We start from the raw sequence: 19,352 nt of genomic DNA on the forward strand, positions 1-19,352 counted from the left end.
TGTAAACGTTTATAAATATACGCCTTTATACAGTGTTTTTACTTTTACTTACACTTATTTTAAAATGGCTGGAAACTCTTTGTAGCTGGTCCAGGCTCATCTTTCGAGTCAGGACTATCTGTTTCTTCAAACTGGGGTGATTCAAAGCACTTTTTACAATGGGTAGGCTATCAGTTTTACGTACTACTTAAATAAAACCATATTTGTACATTTCTGAACTAACATTTCCGCAATTTCCTTCTCGGTTAGAGCATTTAGAACCATAAATCGCTCTGAGAGCTGTGAAGCTATAAATTCCGAGTTTGGCAGTGTTCCGTGAAGGCGTCAGCTCCTGGGACGTTCACTGCCCTCCTCCTCCGCCTCGTCCCCGCTCCGCAGCCAGCCGCTGCCTGCTGCCCAGGCCTCCTGCTGGCCGCTGGGCTCGGGATGACGCCACCTCACGCTCCGCCCCGGCGCAAACTCGCTCCCTGCGTTCATTTCATTCCTGTTCTCATTCCGAGCATTCTTCGCATCTCTGTCAGTGCGCGAAGCGATTCACCTACACCTTCCTGGCTGGCCCAGAAACACCAGAATAACTTGACATAGTATTCAAAATACCCAGTAACATCATAATATCAAAAGAAAGGGACATTTGTATATGAGGTATCAATAACGAGGTAAGTTTCAGTGGTAGTTGCAGGTATGCAAACTGGCTGTAGACTTGTTCACGGGGTTAGTTTGGGTCTTTTGGAAACGCTGCACATTGGATTAAAATGTTATCCTATTTATTTATCTTTTTATATGTTCACGTCCCAGCTCGTGGAGTAACGTTTGCTCGTTTGTTTCCTCGGCGGGAATAGATGGCCGCTGTTGCAACAGGGTGCTTCACTTTAAACACTGTTGTAGCTCACGGCTTTGACACGGCAGGAGAAAAAAAAATCTTTGACATTTTTCACATTTTTTGTAAAGAAGCCCGATCGTACGCCCCTTATAAACGCCTCAGATGGCCCGAGCCAGGCTGCGGGGGCAAAAACTCGAATTCGGGACGAACAGAGAACACACACAGAACGAATTACAGCCTTTTTTTGGGACAAGATGACGGTTGAAAACGGTGCTGTTTTCCTCTCCGTAGTTGGCTCAGCCGGGAGTTGTTGGAGGCTTTTCGGACCACCTCGGAGGAAGAAAGAGCTACACGGCGGGGGAGAGACTTGTTGCGTCGGCTCGGTGGACGGTGCAGCCTCGGATTACCGTCGAAAGTTTAGTGTGTAAGTACGTTTTTGAATGCTGGTTTGTGATTTTCTCCCTCCGGTCCGACCCCTCTTCCATGTTGTTACTGGAACCGAACCGGACCGGAGGGGAAAAGCTCCGTCGAAACTAGTTTATTGTGCCATGCTAATGTAGCTAAACGACGTATTAAAACACAATCTTCTGACTTATTTTCTGATTGTTTGAAACACTATAACAGGGCCTATTGTGGGAAAATATTTGCTTACATTTATTTGAGTGGCTCTGTTACTTTGTAACAGACCATTTATTCTAAATGTGGGTCTATTATAAGTTATTAAAACAAGATAAAGTTTGCTTTAATTTGAGGTTTCCTTCACTGGTGTCATTTTTATCTGCCTGTTCAGGTAAACCACTCCTCACTAGCAGCAAACCAACTAATAGATTATGGTTATCAGTTCGTCCACATATATTTTTTAAATAAAACGTTTTAGACAAGCAGCTATTTTGCAACTTGGAAGCTTTTTAATGGGATGTAGTCTGCTGAAAAGGTAACATATAAAGCTTTTCTTTAACTCAGTTTTTTTCTGTTTTGCTTCAGTGTCATTCAAGATTATATACACAGTAAGAATAATGATACAAAAGTAGATGATTAGTAAATAAGACAAATATTGACATAAATTATTATCATTGCATCTAAAATTCAGGACAAAAAACAACTAAATATCTTTACCTTTATTTTTGTTTTTTATTATTCAAATAAATTCAAACAATAGCAAAAATACAGATATTACAGGTGTATAAATAAATATAACAGTGATCTGTTCAGATTTTTTCTATTAGTTTGGATTTTTCCTCTTTAATGTGTTTATGTTCTAACTCTACAATAGAATTACTTCTGAAATGTATTTTGTGATTATTCAACATTAAACATATTAACAGCCATGAAACAAACCACCTCTGGGAACATATATTTTTCCACATGACATGGCTGTAAATGTAAAATTTTCTCGGTCCAACTATAATTCGTCACATTTAAAGTCAGCGTTGTACTTTCATGCGTTTTCCATTTTTTAATAGTCAGGTTTTTGGGATTCTTTTTGACAATCAGGCAATCAGGTCAAAGCTGACAGAGCTCTGATAGTCTGGTGTGATTTAATCAGGTAGTTTTGACTGATTATTTGTTTAGCTAAGAACTATTATAACATGAACGTGTTCGTTTTCATGCCAGATCTCCGTGTGTGCTTTTAAGTTTTATTTTGTGCATGGAAAAAAAAATTGTGGCATTTGCAAAAAAAAAAAAGAAAAAAAAAGCAAAAGATGAAATAATCCTCGCTCAGCACTTAACAGCTGTGCACCTCTTTTCTTATGCAGTGTAAAAAGCATCTAGTAAGTGTAGGTGTGCAAGCGCTCTGCACCTCTGGATCATGAGTTTTTCCATCATTTACCAGAATTAAATGCTGAATGTAAAAAGCAAATAGTACTTTGTAAGTAAAATGAGGCAAAAAGGTTGCAGTCGGGCGAAAAAACAAACATGCCGTAGTGTAAATCTGCTATTATAAGGAGGAAAAACACAACAAAAAGATGTTTAGGTTGTTTTTTTGCATTATGTAACCATTGGACCTGTTGGACAGAAGCCTGCATAACATTTGTACAAGAATAGCTTGTTGTGTCTGTTTTGACTGAGACTTTGCCTCAGAAATTTGTTTTCCGTCAGCTTTAGTGCACATTAAGCATTATCAGCAGAGTTGAGCCCAGTTCCACACAAACAAACACAGGTTTTTTCCTGTCAAGCAAGATTAGTTTCTATTCTTTAAGTGATTAAAAATATCGCAATAATTATTCAGCCTCGTAGTTCAAAAGGAAGCGGTTTGGTGTGAAAGAGAACGAGTGGTGCTTGTGGATGTGTTGCCTCTTCGTTCAGATTGTCTTCCTTTATGCTGCCTTGTACAGGTCACAGAGGGCAGGACTGCAGAGAGCGCAGTCTATCTGTGCTGAAGTGTGGACAGAGTAATGTGCTTTTGTGAAGCACAGAGTGGATTGTGTTACTTCTTAGAGCAGGGGTGGGCAAACTTTTTGACTTGTGGGCCGCAATGGGTTCAAAAATTTGACATAAGGGCCATACCAGGAGCAGATGGATAGTGTTTGTGCGGAATAATACAGATTACAAGGAAATGCCATTGCATAAAAGGGTTTACCTTTTAATAGGTAGTAAAGCATGAACATGCAAGGCTTTTTGAAAAAGAACTGTATTTATTAACAACAGTAAATAAACACTCTTTCACACAAAAAGTTATACTTTGACATATACTTTACTTCTTCCCCATCCATCCCCATCCATCAGTGACTCACTGGCTACAAGCCAGTCAGCTTGCTAGTTTTCAACCCCCTTTTTGTACAAACTATTTTCAGAATAAATTTTTTTCCCACACAACACAGTAGGGAAACTCGTTCATTTTCACTGTGAACAGCCTTTGTGGTAAAGCATTAATATGCAAGAATTTTTTGAAAAATAACTGCATTTATAGCAGTAAAAAATCTTTCACAAAAATAATCATCCTTTGGCACATGACTACCTAACCATATACTTCTTCCCCTTTTCAGATCCATCAGTAATTCTCACTGGCTGCAACACAGTCAGTTTAGGGGTGTGCATTGGTGAAATTCTGACGATATGATACGTATCAGGATACAGCGGAGACGATACGTTTTATCACGATATATTGCGATACATTCAGCCAGACGATATTAGCTCTTTTTTTAGAATTAAGTTTTTGTAGGAAAATTCAATAAACAGTCCAGACTGATACATAACATGTTTAACATGAGGTATCTGAACCATAATTGAGAGATTTACATTTCAGTGGTAAAAACATAACTCATTGCTCACTACTGCCAACTAGTGGTCAGCATTAGAATTGCATTACAAGAAAATAAAATACATAAATGTTTGCATGTGAATTCTTCCAAAAATTTGATACACAACTTTTGAATATCGATATAATATTGCAGGAAAAGATATCACGATATATTGTTCTATCGATATTTTCTTTCATCCCTACTCAGTTTTGTAGTTTTCACCCCACACAGCACACAATCTCAAGTGACTTTTCAAGTTTTGCAAAATCAGAGAATCAACGGCAGAATTCTCTGTTCAGGTCATCCAGAGATTTGCTGTATTTCTTCGCATTTCCGGTTGCCTCTGTCTGCATGGCTAATGTGGGGAAATGAGCAAAGGATTTTTTTAAAATTTGGCTAGAGAATAAGGTCAGCTTGGATTTAAAGGCTGTCACATTTGTGTACATGTCATGTACACAATGATCTTTTCCCTGTAGCTTCACATTCAGTTCATTCAAGTATGAAAAACTGTCCACAGAATAAGCAAAGTCACAGAGCCAGTTCTTATCCCTCAGCTCAGGAAATTCATTGGATTTCCCCATTAACTCCAAAAATGCACTGATCTCGTCTTTCAGCTCCCACACTCGTTGCAACACTTTGCCCAGACTTAACTAGCGGACACGAGAGTGGTAAAGCAGGTCCTGGTGATCTGCATCAGTTTCCTCCAGGAACGCAATAAACTGACGATGCTGGGTTCCCCGTGCTCGTATGAAGTTAACAAGCTTTACAACTAGATTAATTACATGATTAAGCTGCAGTACTGACTTGCACAGAGACTCATGAATGATGCAGTGAAGGAAAATAACATCATGTTCAGGGTTTTCCTCTTTCACTTTATCCTGGATTCTTTTCAGCAGTCCAATGTGTTTCCCAGTTAAATTAGGTGATCCATCCGTGTTGACGTTGGCAAGCTTCCTCCAAGGAAGCTTCAATCTTTCAATGACAACCGACACCCGGTCAAACAGGTCCTCTCCCCGGGTTTGTCCTTTCAGGGACTCCATGGCCAAAAACTCCTCCATTACCTTAAAATGCTCGTTAATCCCCCAAATAAAAATAAGGAGCTGAGCTGTGTCTTTTATATCATTACTTTCATCCAGTGCCAGCGAATATAAATTGAAGGATTCCGCCTTTTCGTTTAATTGGCTGGCTATGTCTTCATCAATTAGTTCCATGCGACGAGTCACAGTCCTGCGTGATAAACTAACCTTTTCAAACTTGTCTTTGCTCTCCGGACACAAAATACCTGCAGTCTCTATCATGCATTCTTTTAAAAACTCACCTTCTGAAAAAGGCTTGCCAGCCTTTGCTATTTGGAATGCTAGCAAAAAACTTGCCTAAGTACTCCCCTGTTGAATCGTAGTTTGTCGTTGAAAAAAGTTTTGCTGAGCCTGTAAATTAGCTGTCAACCTCTCAGCAGTAGCCACTCGTTCTAGTGTTGATAGCTTGCTAGCGTAGTTAGCATGCTTTGTGGAAAAATGAATGCTGATATTGTATTCTTTGAATACTGCGACTGTTTCTTGGCATATCAAACAAACAGCTGTTGATCGAACTTCAGTGAAAAAAAATTTTGTTGTCCACTTTTTATTGAAAACTTGGCACCCACTGTCCACCTTTCTTTTCTTCGGACGACTCATTTTTATGAAAGCCTGAAACGGGAAAAGCATGAAAAATAGTAAGTCCAATATAGACAGATTCAGTGAGCGATTTGAGTATAGCGCCATCTTGTGGATTACTGAAAATTGAAAATTACGTATAAATTATGTAATGTCGCTCTGTTTAACAACCACCTTGTATTTGGGGTTGTTTAGTCCTCTCATAATGGAAAATAAATCCTGTGCATTTGGGAATATTTTTATTTTTCATTTTATTTATCCAGTAAAGTCGATTGAGAACTCATTCTCATTTACAACGACTTTCTGGCCAAGAGGCAGGTGGTCGTTGCACTTCTCATTTGCACTTGATTAGCCAAAGTTATAGAGGAAACAGAATATTAAGCTGGGCATACACTGTGCGACTTTTTCTCTTTTTTGAGCCGATTTTCCACTCTTGCAAGAATCCACAAGATCGGGGCGAGTTTTGCGCTGAGCGTCGTGTAGTATACAGGCGGTTACGAGAGGCGATTAACACCACGTGACCAGCGACCGATCAGCAATCGTGAGGTCGCACGGACTTCTGGAGTGTTTGATATTTTGCTCGTTCCTTGTGAGGGTTGAAGCGGCACAGCGAGCGGCTGCGACCCAAAAAGTACCAGAACCGCTCACGGCGCATGCGCAATCATGCATCAACACCGCTCACCTGCTATTTCCCTAAAAACACACATTCGTTTTTTTTTTTTTACACACAATGACAAGGATTGTCAAGAAAGCATGTTTGTCGTGTTCATGTCAAATTAAACAGTTCACAAAACACAGATTTACTTTATTTCGTTTTCCTCATCCAACCCCCATAAATCGAGTGAAAAAGTCACCCAGTGTCCGCCCAGCTTACTCAATATACCTGCTTGGAAACTGATAAGAGTTGTTCAGTTAGTTAGTAGCGTCAGCTAGATTTGTGTTGGCTTTGCTATTCAGAATGCAAGTTAATGTGCTTTGATGTGAATTACTTACTGTGCTGTTTTTGTTTGGAACAAAGTTCTCCCTGTTTATAATCTTGTGGCGAACACCTTAGTCCTCTGGACGCCCATGAAATTTGTGGAAATCGTGCGGTTTACAACATGGACAGTCACCATTGCAGAGCACGATTCTTGCATGCAGTTGTTTTTTTTTTCAAATCTGGAGTTTTCTGTTGCTAATAGTACAGCCGATGACTGCATACGTCCTCACAGTCTTCCTTGAAATGGTCACAAAAGAAAAATCTTCCAATTCCAGCTGGTTATTTTCAAATTCCTGCTCCACAGGTCCTGACTCTGTCTGGCAATAAACAAATATGAACATGTCTGCGTGTGTCTGACTACCAAAATAATTGCAGAGACTCGACTTCCGATTGTTTCTCTGATTCGGGCTATTTGGACTGCGCCATCTACTGGAGAACCATAGGCATTGCAGGGAAAATGACAATTAATTTAGGTTTAATAACACCATGCACTATAATTCCGGCGGGCCGGATTAAAAACCCCAATGGGCCGTATGTGGCCCGTGGGCCGTGGTATGCCCATTTCTGTCTTAGAGCCAAGTGAGACTCTTCTTTTCTCCTGTTAACCTTTAGAGAACAGCATTTTGGTTCGACATTTGTCTGATGTTCTTATTCACTTTGTGCTCTATGAGAAAACGCTGCCCGTGTCTTGCTGTGTTTTCCCGTCAGTGATGTGCAGGTTGGCATCGTGCAGGCTGCATGTCTCAGAATCCCTTTGTAAGCAATAATGACAGAATATGACCATAATTACTTACGACAATTGGAAGTACAGAAGAGATAACTGCAGTTATCCGGACTAATAAGGCAGCACTGGAAGTTTGAATGATACCAGGACTCTCCAACAAGGAAAAACACACAAACTCTACCTTTTAGTGCTTTTTTTTTTTATAATAGACAACATTTCACAGCAAACAAATACGATTTCCTGACTGATTTGATGAATAAATTAGGAAATATGATCATTTTTTACCCGGGATCGATGGGAAGCCAGTCACACAGAGATGTGATTATATTTTATTGTAATAGTATTTCTTTTTCCAGCTGGACATTTTACTGTTGTTTTAAAACCAAGTCAAAATAAGGCAAAAATAAATACTTACATCTGTGTGTTAGTTTATAACTATTACATTTGTCTTTTATTTAAATTTTGAGTGGCTCCTATCATAGCTGTTAGTGTTAACAGGTCAAAGCTTGTGCAGTTTTTGGCTTTTGTAATATTTTCTATAAAAAGAAGCAAAACAATTGGAATGGGAAAAGGGTAGAATGCCTTCTCCAGGTCAGGGACAAGGTCCTGCCTCAAGTGGAGGAGTTTACAGTATCTCGGGGTCTTGTTCACTAGTGAGGGAAAGCTGTAGCGTGAGATAGACAGGTGGATTGGTGCTGCGTCTGCAGTGATGCGGGTGTTGTACCGATCTGTTGTGGTGAGGAAAGAGCTGAGCTGGAAGGCAAAGCTCTCGATTTGCCAGTCAATCTACGTTCCTACCCTCACCTATGGTCACAAGCTTTGAGTAGTGACCGAAGGAATAAGATTGCAGATACAAGCGGCCAAAATGAGTTTTCTCTGCAGGGTGGCTGGACTCTCCCATAGAGATAGGGTGAGAAGCTTGGTCATCCGGGAGGGGCTCGGAGTAGACCTGCAGCTCCTCCACATCGAGAGGAGCCAGTTGAGGTGGCTTGGGCATCTCGTCAGGATGCCTCCTGGACGCCAACCTGGTGAGGTTTTCCGGGCATATCCAACTGGGAGGAGACCCAAGGAAAGACCCAGAACATGCTGGAGGGATTATGTCTCTCGGCTGGCCAGGGAACGCCTTTGGATTCCCCCGGATGAGTAGCTGGGGAGAGGGAAGTCTGAACCTCTCGGCTTAGGCTGTTGCCCCCCATGACACGACTCCAGATAAGCGGCTGAAAATGGATGGATGGATGGATGGATGGAAGAAGCAAAACAAGCCTCGCCTTTCATTTGTACAAAGTGTTTGTCTTATCCTTCTTTTACTTAAATTAAATGAAGTGTACCAGAAATTATATTTCATAAAAAATAAAAGAACTTATCTTAGAAAAAGCAAACCAAAACAAGAGTGTTTGGAATCGATTTGAGGCACAGATTTATTAACTGTAGGCTGTGATGCTTACCAGGGTTTAGACAGCATCAAAACATTTATGTTTTCCACAGTCAAAACAAAAAAGGACTCTCCTGCAGGCTCCCTGGCTGCATGTGCCCCGAGGTAAACCCAGGTCTAGAAAGGCAATCTCAGAGTGTGTGCTGCTGCTCAGCGGTTTGAGTAGTGCCCACCGAGGCCAAAGTACAGAGCCACCAAAAAGGAAAAGCTGGCTCAAAGGCAGTGACGTCATCTAAGTAAATCTGCATCAGTAACGCAGCCATAAAATGACTGCCAGCCACCAAACGCACTTTGGCCTTGTCAGCTACCTTAGTTAGAGCAACACTGGTCTTTTTTAGTCCAAATGCATTCTTATAGAAAGCTGAGTACAGGTAGAATTCACATTTACTCATTATTACACATCAGTTCATCATTGCAAAGGAAGAAGTTGGGTGTTTCAAGAAGTCAATTGTAGGTAGGGTTCATCCTGGAAAGGTCACACGAGACACACAATAATGTACACACCCGTATCTAAACACTGAAAACCAATTTTTTAATTATTATTTTTGATTATTGGTCACTCTTGAGTTTTTCATGCAGGCTAAATGTGAAAATAGTCTCCTACATCTATCTCGTGCATTAGCTTCTGGTAGAAAACAAGTGCTAAAATGCTAGGATTTGAATAGCCTGACAGATCTACGTCACACTGTCACTTAACATTCATGGACTCACCCATTTTGACTCGCAAAGGGGAAGGCTGCTGTTGTGTTAGTGTACAGGAACCAGCAGAGAACGTCCTGACTAGTAGAAGCTGACCGTTAGCATCTTCACCACAGAGCGTGTGTGGAGATAAAACATCATAAGACATACAAAAGAGTTGCGTTGCTGTTAACCAGTTCAAGGAAAGATGTCCAAAAATTAGGAAATAAGACTCCAAATCCTGCCGTCTGAATCTCAGCTATGATGTGGGTAACTTCTAGTTCCTGGAAATGGTGCACTGTTATATTTTTCTCCCCTCAAGAACGACTTACATGGCATTCATTCTTACTAGAGACCACTGCAACGTATTGATTAAACAAGTGATCCACATCTTTAAGGGTTCCATATTTCTTTTGATAAAGTTTGATGGAGGAAAATCAGATGATAGCACCAAGGTGAAACAGACAAATTAAACCAATAAATTCTCTTCATACAAAATTGTCCAGTTTTATAAAATCTCACAACTAAAAATTAGAACTTTGCAACCATTCAAAAGCTTCTCTTCTAGACCATGACACATTTGTTATAAAATTCGACACCCTGTGTTTAAATAGATTTTTATAAAACATCACTGTTCTAATTCGGTTAGAAGACTCTTCATATGGCTGGTGGTGTCTTTTCTGGTCCTTTCAACATGAAAACAAATTGATGTATACAACTTTGTAAAGACAGGGTTTAGATATAGATTTTTTTTTTTTTACAACAGCAGTGTTTTATGTCTAATTACTGTCAGGGGGAGCCCAAGAGCAAAAATGAGACAAAAGACCCAGCAGATGCTTTTGTATTGCTTTAATTACAGTAACAAATGATTGAGCCTATCTTACTGTTTGATGTTATCCTGCTTTAACACCAAAGGCCTTATAATGTTTACCATGTGGCAGCCTCAATCACTTGTTGTTTACAAAGGCATTTGAGCTCCATTATCCCTTAACCACTCATAATTGGAAGGCCTCATAAGTCTTTAAATGCTAGGACATGTTTTTTTTTCATTTCCTGTCATTATTTTAAGAAAAATAAGAAATAAATGAGCTGCCACATGGTCATACGCAGAAATTATATACTACATGAATCATTTTATGAGTCTGTTTCTGAAAACCACTATAAACATTTCCAGCTTGTACCCACAATGAAATCAGGAAATCCGTGCTCCAACAACTTCCTTTCTAAGAGCTGTCTGTAGAATCAGCCGTGGAGCTCAGCGTCTCACGAGTGAAAGGAAATCCACGCTGCAAAGGCAGTCAGTCACTTCGTTTACAGAAACCATTTCGAATTAGCAGCTTGTATTCAAAGCATATTTTCATGAGTTTTTCCTCCCTTTTCTCTGTTTCACCGAATCCCCTTCTGCCAAGACCTTTCATCAAATGGTTATTGTTTCGTTATGGCTGACACAGATCAGGGAGGCTCTTTTTCCCCTGAAGGAAGCTCTGGATCCAGTGAAGGGCACAGGCAGAGCTCCGGATAAACTCCTTACAGGACTATACTCGATGTCTGGAAAAACTATTTGGAATCTGGTCCAGCATGGTCCATTGAAGATCAGAGGCTTCTCCACTTTTATCCTTTAGTTTTGTTAAATCAGCCCACATGATTGGATCTTTAAGAGCTGTGGCTTTCTTTCACTAGTGTGGGTTGGCTGTCGTGTTAGGATTCAGCTGTCCCTTAGTTTAACCGTATAGTGTGCAGCCGTAAAAGAATAAACATGCCAACTTTATGGGTTTACAGAAAGAATGAAATTATCACACCTCATACATCACCTTTGAAGCTCCAAGGTCATTGATTGCAACAAAGGATGTGACTCTAAAACATGTTAGGAATGTGTACCCAATCAAATGCTTTAGCTCAGAATTAAAAATGTCAATTCATGGATTTGATTAGATATTTTTTGTCCCAATAGTTTGACTTTTCAAAGTAAAGAGAGTGTCTGCCACACAAAGTGGTTCAGTCTACATTCCCTGTTTTAAAACAAACAAGAAGTTAGTTACTCCTGTATCATATCCTTCACATCCTAATTGTTTTGGCTAATTCAGATTGACCTCAAACAAGTCTAATTAACAGAATTAACATTATGCTCTTTCCAACTAATATTTGCATATAAATAATTTAGCACAGTTTTTGAATGAGTACTTTGTCAGATCGTTCAGCCTCCAGCAAAATGACAAGCACATCAGACTCCCTTTCATCACTGGCAACAAGCGAAGAGGTAGATGTGTAAAACAACAACGTTTATGAAGGGCAAAAGTTTTATCGCTTGTTACAAATCAGTAAATGCATTTTGTCCTCACGGGCTCACGTAGAAGGAAACATTGTGTCTATCATGGCATCGCCATAGACCCGCAACAATGTATTTTAGACTCGATTTTTATGGTTACATGTTACGAAGCTGCCAATATTTTCAACACCTAGGCATCATTAATTTCATTTTCAACAATACTTTGATGGATATTTTAATAGTAAAAACGACACATTGTCTCTAATAAAATTGGCTCAATTATCAGCATTATGTTTTTGGCCCATCTTTGTTACATCTGGTTTATATTATTAGGATTTGTCAAAAAGATCCACACTTAGATTCTAATCAATAGTAAAGACCAAGTTCGCTCATTTTTTCAACACATTTGCGGTGGTCTCTAATATAAATTAATGCCTCGTGAATCTAATTCTGCGAGGAAAAAAAAGCTCTGGCATTCCTGTTTCAGGATATAGAAATGAGACTAAAGATTTTGCGGTCTTATTTCCTGGATATTCGAACATCTCACATCTGATTGGCTAATAGCAACGTGACTCTACCACTGACACTGTGTTATCTCCACAAATGACTGAAGCCTGAAGGAATTCTGTGATGTTATAGTGCTACTAATGCTAACGGTTCGCTGTTACTAGCCAAGACGAGCTCTGCTGTCTCCTGGATGTTAAGTCAATACAGCCTTCCTTGTCGTGAGCCAAGATGGGTGAGTCCATGAATACTAATTTAACAAGATGAAGGGCAGATATCACAGGTTTTTCTAATCCAAGCATTCCCTCGACTATTTTCTATAACAAGCCAATGCAGGAAAGAGGGTTAAGGTTGGTTTATGCTTGACGCGTCCGCGAGGTCCGCACGGCTTCGCGCGGCGAAATTGCATCATTTTAACAACCACGCCCCTCCACCGCACCTCCGCACGGCCCAAAATTTCCGCAACGCTCACCTAGGAAAATTTCTAACCACGCGGACGGTCGGAAGCAGAAAAACATGGCGGATTGGCAGTAACTAGTATGGCAGAGGTTCGTAAATACAGACATTTGTATGATTCAGCTCTCAAAGATCACTGTAATCAACACGTTGTTAATAATTCTTGGAGAGAAATAGCTCGCACTGTCGGAAAAGACGAGGATGCTGTTAAAAAATGCTGGAATGCCGTGTTGTAAACAACAGTAATTTTTACTTCTACTATGGTGTAGTGTTGGATGCATGCTGCCCCCTACAGTTTGGGAGAATATTGGCTCACCGCAGAGACAAGCCGCATGCACCATAAACACTGCGAGTTGTGAAGCGCGTTCCATCCGCGAGCCGCATCACCAAGCGGAAAGTGAATGAGTCAAGCATAAACCAAGCTTTAGAAGGCTACTTTCACGTTTAGCCCGCAAGTAAAACTCAGAGTGAGCAATCATATTTCAAAAACATGTGAAAACGGTTTCTCAGTGAACTTGCTCTTTAAAAGTAAGTTTTGGTTAGAAGTTCTTTTGCATCACCATCAACACTAAAAGTGTGTGTGCGCGCCATAATTTATAATTAATCTCAATAGTCATCAAATCATCAGAAAGGATGGAGACTTTATATGAGCTAAAATGAGAAACCCCTACATTTATTTTGTCATTCATCTACAGTCACTCACATGGATGTCTGGCTACTTAATGACACAAATTTGCCCAACAATCTACAGCAAAAAGAAGAGCAATGGCTGTAAAAAGAGTAGCGATACAGAGGCATAAACGATAGCTAAAGAAGCCGAAGTAAACAGATGAAAGTTGGTGGAAATTGGCGGTGCCTTCATGCGAATGGTTGCCTTCATGCTCATCACTGTGATTTGTTTGTTTTTTTTCATGCCCGTCCGCACGCGTCCTGAATGAGGCAACAGCCAGCCCTGGCCTGCTCCGCTCTCATAACTGTCAGGAGATCCTTTATCTGACAGACCTTTATTTACAGCTTTAATTTCCTGAGCTTTATATGTTTCGCTCGCTCTCCACGCTGCTGCAACATGGACTTAATGCTGCTTGGAATGCATGGAAAATTTTTGATAGGCAAATGTTCCCCGAGCCATCGTTACATTTTATATTTGAACGGTACTCTGTCTTTTATGTGTAGTTTGACATTACAGACAGAAGAGGGATGTCTCATCAGAAAATATTTAGTCTATTTTCCCCATCTGCTGATCTAGCCATTGACTTTAGTGTGCTATTTACAGGACTGTCAATATATGTGATGTTGTCCTGCTCTTGTTGTTGTTGTCACCTGTTTCTTAGTCTGTGGCAGGTAACGAGGACTGCCTTGACAGAACCTGTAAATCAATCTAAAGCAAAGATTGATCCCACAGTGGCCTGATGGTTGCTGGGTAGTTGGATGGAGGCTTCAGATTTGAGAGAGATGATATCAGACAGATTCACTGCACTTACGTAAGTCTTTCTGTTCAAAGAGGCATGAAATAAGTAAAGGGGCAGTAACAAAGCCTTCAGAAGTCAGCTGTCTAACATCTACAAAACATTTGGAAACTGGCATGATCTTTATTTCATATTATTTTCTCTTTTCAAAAAAATTTTAGCTTAAAAATCATAAAAATCTCTTATTATGGAAAGCGCAATTCATTTACTTAACTGTCATGCCTTTTTAAAGATGATTTATGAAATATGCTTCATATGCGAATGATTTCTTTAATACACCGTTTTCAAATGAAAAGTTTTGACTTTTTAATTACTGCACATGTTCAATTGAAATTCATTGTACTAAACAAAATCGGCTTTACTTTGACACTAAAAGAATTCAGAGAATTTATTTAATCAATTTTTGGTTAGTTTTGAACTGTATTTCAAGGTTCTCAAAGACCTTCTTAAAAAGAATGCACTTCATAAACATGAATTTCTCAAGGTAATTAATTTTTTCCTAATAAAAGAAGGAATTTTAACATTTATCACTGCCTATGTTCATAGTTGGTTACATGTAAAAAAAAAAAGAATAGTTTTGACATTGCTGTTATAATTATTCAAAGCCAGGATATGTCTTTACAAAGCATTAAAAATGTTGAGTTTTGAAATCATACGGTAATTACAGTTTTGCACATTGTGGCCTTAGCTTGTGTGGGCCATTATGGGGCGCACAAATGTCATTCACAGAATCATTATTGCACCCTCTGAGATAACAGCACAAAAGAACTCCACATGGAAAATTATGTTTGAGACCTCCCATCTGCTATTTCATTACCCTGCTCTGTCTGATGGGTGAAATGGGTTCTCTTAATTTAAGGAGCTGGATTCCAGCTAGGTGAGTGGTTTATGTAATCTCACGGTAAGTGTAATTTCCTATAATTCCATGTCACACCTACTACTCTGCTTAGCTACTGCATTCATCCCTCACATTGCTTGCCATCTTCATCCCGCATCTTACAAAAAAGTCCATTTCTATGGTGTACACCCTGCAAAGACAGAAGTATGCAATTATTTTTAAACCACAAGCGTTATCTGTGGGTGACATTCATACCTTCTTTTGACACACGTAATTAGGCCTGAGATTCTAAGGTACTAAGAGACCGTCCTCACTGACAACTGCTGGGTTGGTCACATTTAGCTGATGCAGTTTCTTTGAGTCTAATTGGTGCAAAGAATTTAATCTGTCGGGGATTGGCCTTTTGCTTTATTGATTCAATTCAGAGTAGAAGTTAACAACGCGTACATTTCATCTTCAGCCCTAACATTTATGACACCATAACCCTAGAACAAGACTTCTGACTAGATGTGTCACAGATGGACAAGTTAGTATGGATTTATGGAGCTGATTCACTGACCCCACTTCCTGTCCACTGGGGTCAGGGTCAGGCTTCGGCTGACCTTTGACCCTAAACAGGAAAAAAGCAAGCTCAAAAAATTGTCAGATGAATGAAATAATTAGCAAAAAAAAAAAAAAAAAAGAAACAACCAGGACTAGCAAACATTGCTGCCCTGCTTCACTCGTGTGTAGTTTAGAGATGCGTAATATATGTCAAAAACTGATTGATCGCTGCAATATTAAACAATATCACAATTACATATTTGTTGTGTTGTCTCAGTTTATGCATAAACTGTTTTTCACATCATTGGCTGTAATTTGAAAGAAAATGGGACAAAATAAGTAGTCAAATATTTTATAACAGCCGCTCTTAATGACAGGAAGTGATCTATGAGTTGTTTCCTGATTCTTCCCTTTATATTGTGTTCTATTATTATTTAATGTTGTGGATCACTGAAAATCTAATTCTTTAAATGATATTTCTAATTACAGTCGGTCACTTTGAGTTTTTCACACAGGCTGAACATGAAAATAGTCTCCAACACAAATCTCTTTATTAGTTTCTGATTGAATATAGATGGTAAAACGCTAAGATTTGAAAAGCCTGACAGATCTACGTCACACTGTCACTTAACGTTCATGAACTCATCCATCTTGACTTACAGTGGGGAAGACCACATTCAGGAGACAGCGAAGAACGTCTTGACAGGGAGAAGCTAACCGTTAGCTTTAGCAAATTCACCACATGGCAGAAGCTCCTCTAGGCTTGTGTTATTTGTGGAAATAAAACATCAACGTTGCAAGTCAGTGGTAGAGTCGCGTTGCTGTTATCCAATCCAGGGCAAGATGTCCACATATCAGGAAATAAGACTGAAGCTCAGCAGGAATGTGGCTCATTTTTAGTTCCTAGACATGCTGCACCTGCATATTCCCCCCCCCCCCACCCCCCCCTGAGAATTACTTAAAAGGTATTCATTCCTACTAGAGACCACTGCAAATGTATTGATTAAATGGGTGATACCCACCTTTAAGTTTTTCTAATAAACTTTGAATACAAATTTATTCTGGCTATGAAATGGAATGTAACTTTGGATATTATTAAAAGAACATTGGAATATTTACTTAGTCATAAGATTGTTTATTTTGTTTAGAAAAGTGACATCTGTAAATTTGTATTTTTTCTAAGTTGCACAGAATTTTTCATTCCACCATTTGAAAAAGAGCTTATTCAATGTATGGCTTCCATTAGAACCGAAACAACAAACGTCTTTATTTGGATTTTTTTCTGAAAGTTGTGGCTGGATCTTGTTACGAGTGCAATTCATGGTTCGGCAGGGATGAGAGGCACACATCTAGAAAAAAAAGTTGCTGCCTTTTAGTGGTTGAAGTGGGAATGTTTCCCCTCCCTCATCAGTTTGTTGGTTCTGCTGCGTCAGCAGACGGCACACAAAAACGAAATTCAGTAAAAGCTCTCTCTGCTCTCGGGGAGTTTTTTCTCCCCCAGCAGCAGCAGCAGCAGCAGCAGCAGCAGCTTGTTCCCGTCTCCCCCTTCCCCCTCATCAACTAACATGTTTGAAGAAACATATGCTTCCATTCCTGCTTCCTGACAGCTTGGGCTGCTTGAACAGGATCTCGCTTAGGGAAGAAACAGTTCTCTGGCAAGAGAGAAGAGATTTAAGCTGGAAGAAAAGCTAGTGAATTGTTAGCAAAGAGCAAAGCGTGAAACTAATTAGAATTTCACGATAGAATAGAATAGCCTTTTATTGTCATTGTACAAAGTACAACGAAATTGGAGTGCCACTCCCACTGGTGCAAAATACCAACAAAAAAAAAGAATATAAATATAAAAATATATAAAAACACAGTCAAAGGGTGTACGAAAGAAGCCGAAAAATATAGTAACAATATATGGTGTATCATTTGTTATTGCACAAGATCAGTTTATATGTACACAGTTCCTCTCTAATTCTTTTTGTATTTTATTTACAATAGTGATTGTCCTGGGAAAGAAACTATCCCTGAATCTGTTTGTCCTAGTTTTGTGTTACCTGTATCTTCGACTTGATGGTAGCAGTTAAAACAGATGGTTGCTGGGGTGGGAGTAGTCCTTGATGATGTTGCCAGCTCTACTGAGGTACCGAGAGTTTGCAATGTCCTCCAGACTCGGCAGAGAGCAGCCAATGGTCTTCTGGGCTGTATTTATGACCCTCTGCAGCACCTTCCTGTCTGCAACTGAGCACCTTGCATACCATGTTGTTATGCCGTACGCTAGGACGCTCTCTATGGTGGCTCTGTAAAATGTCACCAACAGCCTCTCCTCCAAGTTGTTCCTCCTGAGCACTCTCAGGAAGTGGAGATGCTGCTGGGCCTTTTTTACCACCACCGTGGTATTTGCAGTCCAGGAGAGGTCATCGGATATCTGCACTCCCAGAAACCTCATGGAGTGTACCCTCTCCACACAGTTCCCATGGATGTAGAGTGGGGCTGGGTCTGCTCTACCTTTCTTGAAGTCCAGTACAAGTTCTTTAGTTTTTGTGATGTTCAGTTGAAGGTTGTTTACTGAGCACCATTTAGTCAGTCTGTTGACCTCATCCCTGTAGTCCGACTCATCCCCCTTGAGATAAGTCCAACCACGGTGGTGTCATCCGCAAACTTTAAGATGGTGTTTGAGGGATGGGTCGGGGAGCAGTCAGATGTGTAGAGTGTAAACAATAGGGGACTTAGAACACATCCTTGTGGAGACCCGGTGCTGAGTGTGATGGTGTTGGGACAGGTGGGGGCCGAGTCTGACAGACTGTGGTCTGTTTGTCAGGAAGTCCTTAATCCAGAGGCAAATGGAGGTAGAAAGTTCCAATTTAATAAATGTGTTGAAGTTTGACACATAATGAGATTGTTATATCTCATATGCAATCTCTCATTTTTTATTTTAAAAAGTAAACCAAACTTATGATGGTAACATTTCAGATTTGTATATTTTCCTAAATGTACTTAAATACTTTATTTGTTCTGCCTCGATACCACCTGTCGAAACTCAACTGAGCTCACAACCCAATATGCAATCATCTACGTGGCAGTGTTTAGGCGGAAAAATAGATAAGAAGGCTAAAAAACATTTCAGTTTGCACAGCGGGACTGAATTGGAAACAAATATAGTAAAGACAAACGCATTGATCTGAAAAATGCAGCTGAAACAAGTGCAGATAATGCAACCTGTAATACCTCTGGACTGTTTGGTCAAATTAGAAAGATACTAGTTTATTGATCTCCAACTACTTATTCCCCAGAGGAGATGGAGGAAATTGGTCAACGGAAATCTCTTTCAGAAGATGATTTTCTTCTTTATTTGTGTTTGAGTGCTGTGTCTTAGTGTAAGCTTTTCTTTTACATTCAGCTGCAATTATTAAAATTATGTATCCATAATTATTCTGGGCCAGTCTAAAGCTTCTCATACCCCCCCCCCCAAAAAAAGAAAAAAAACTCAGGGGTTTTCTCTCCACCCAAACTGAAGGCGCATGAAATGCAAAACCATTTTAGAGGTTTACCCTTCAGATTGCATTGTAATCTTCTTTGTCTTATATTTATCAATTATTTATGAAAGTGTTTGAGCATCTTGAAAATGTTCATTGAATACTCACTTCATTAAGCTTGAAGCTTATGTTGCCCATTAAAGGGGCATTATGGAAGTTTGACAGCCAAAACATGTATAGAAATAATAAATTTCTTCTTCATACATTCTCCTGCAATGCCCTGGTCCT

At 39.7% G+C, this 19,352-nt stretch overlaps 1 protein-coding gene across 6 annotated transcripts in view; it reads left to right on the forward strand.

Moving 5' to 3' along the window:
- The first annotated feature begins 485 nt into the window (after positions 1–485).
- Positions 486–19,352, forward strand: part of tead1b (TEA domain family member 1b) — an 86,138-nt gene continuing 67,271 nt past the window's right edge. For 5 of the 6 annotated variants that reach the window (XM_054732068.2, XM_015953053.3, XM_015953055.3 and 2 more), the window contains exons 1-2: positions 486–656; positions 1,112–1,244. The gene's annotated coding sequence lies outside the window, so the exon portion shown is untranslated. Of the gene's footprint in view, positions 657–1,109; positions 1,245–19,352 lie in introns of those variants that run through there. The other variant, XM_054732069.2, reaches the window with a different exon arrangement.

The sequence above is a fragment of the Nothobranchius furzeri genome, chromosome 9, assembly GCF_043380555.1.
Source record: "Nothobranchius furzeri strain GRZ-AD chromosome 9, NfurGRZ-RIMD1, whole genome shotgun sequence".
Classification (NCBI taxonomy): Eukaryota; Metazoa; Chordata; class Actinopteri; order Cyprinodontiformes; family Nothobranchiidae; genus Nothobranchius; species Nothobranchius furzeri.